This window comes from Apteryx rowi, unplaced genomic scaffold, assembly GCF_003343035.1.
Source record: "Apteryx rowi isolate R43461 unplaced genomic scaffold, aptRow1 scaffold_64, whole genome shotgun sequence".
Classification (NCBI taxonomy): Eukaryota; Metazoa; Chordata; class Aves; order Apterygiformes; family Apterygidae; genus Apteryx; species Apteryx rowi.
The window spans coordinates 3,312,827-3,314,670 of NW_020450916.1; positions in this window are offsets into that span (position 1 = coordinate 3,312,827).

The window sequence follows — 1,844 nt, forward strand, 5'->3', positions numbered from 1 at the left end:
AAAAAAAAAAACTCCAAAATAAAGCTTGGATGAATTTGCGTAGAACAAGTCGTCAAAATTCATCCAGTGTATATAATATATTCTTGTAACACATTATTTTTCCATGATTCGTATTCTCAACAGATAAAGCAGATAAAGCATAAGAATCAACACAACTTTTGATTCAAACATGAGCTTTATGTCTGAGAGTGAACTTTTTAGAAAACATAAGCAATTTTAAAGAAAGAACTCAGCCAAAATCTACCAATTTGCCCCGGCGAAAGATACCAAAATACATTAAAATTCACCTCTACACCTTTGCTTTATTTCCATCCCTGCTTCTAGATCAGATTATGTAAGGACAAGCTCTGGATATTTACCTGGACATTAAGATTTCTCTACAAACTGAAATCTTTGTTTTTAGGAAATTTGATATATTTTAATGATTCAGCAAATGTGAGATAACTGAGGTTATGCAGTGAGCTAACTATACATTTTTAGCTATATTTTATGATAGCATATTACATCTCTTGTAAACAACTGTAAAAGCAATCACCCGTCTCTGAACCACCCCTTTCTTGTCCCTTTTCCCTGTGTGTGAAGATGTTCAACACCAAGTTGTCATAGTTCTAGTTCTTTTCTGGCTATCTACAACTTCCCAGGCTTTATGCCATGCTTTAATTATCATACAGTCTTTAGAGGAATATCACACACAACAATCTCTTTTGCTGACTTTGCACAAAAAAAACTTTCAAGCTATTATTTGAGAACATGATTTGATTCAAGCAAGTATCATTTAAATATTTACACTATGATGACTTAGACAAGGTTTCAGTCATTTAAATGAGCAACTTAAGGGGGGATCAAACTTAAAAAACAGGGAAATTACTATAGCACTAGGTGTCCACACTTGCAGAAATACCAAATTTAATGTGTAGCATGAATCATTTTTAGCCCTATTAAAAGCTTTAAATAGAAAGAAGCTATCCAAGATTTTTAATCAGAGCAATTTGTTGAGGATGCAGACAACTCCATAAACCAATAAATAAGCGATCTGAATGGACAAAATGTCAAAAATCAGACTACTTCAGCATAAACATGTGTAGTCTGTTAAAATAATAATGGCTCTAGCAGGAATCCAATATTCAAACCTATCTCCAAAGGTACCTGTGCAATATTCGTATTTGTACAGGAAAATTACCGTTTCCATAGTCAATTGCTTGCCTAGCCTCAGCATGTCAGATGTACAGCTTTGGACAGTGTACTTAGGTCAGCATGTTTGGCTAGCAAGACGTAAAAGGCCTCTTACTTCTAGTCTAATATAATCACCCATCTAGTACAGGAAACGCTGCAGGAAAGCACGTAAAGTAATAGAACATAAAAATGTTTCAACCAGCCAACTTCAGAGGGGGCAATTCTGATTTCATTTATACAGGTTTAAATCAGAATCTCATTATATCTACACAACAATCTATCTTCCTGACAAGACGGCTGGGTTCTTTTGTGGGCCCAGACTGCTTAACAGTTGTTGCAGTCCTACAAAGAAATGTTAACTTAGCTCTGCTGACTCATTCTAGCGTTTGATTTATTTCAGCTGACTATAAGAGGAGATGGAGTATGTCTCTGAGAGGTGGAATATTGACTGAGGAGCTGTGAAGTGGGGAATGCTGTCGGTTTGTGGGTTACCAAGTAAAGCAAAATCACTACCATTAAACAAAACCACAGACAGTCTATCCATCCTTCACCTCCTGAGAGCACTGAACCTTTGCTCAGGTGCAGTGGCCATAGTGCTGTACTCCAGCCCTAAAGATAGGAGGGCAACACAAAGTTCAGAAATGCAGATGAACTCTTATGGCACACCTTTC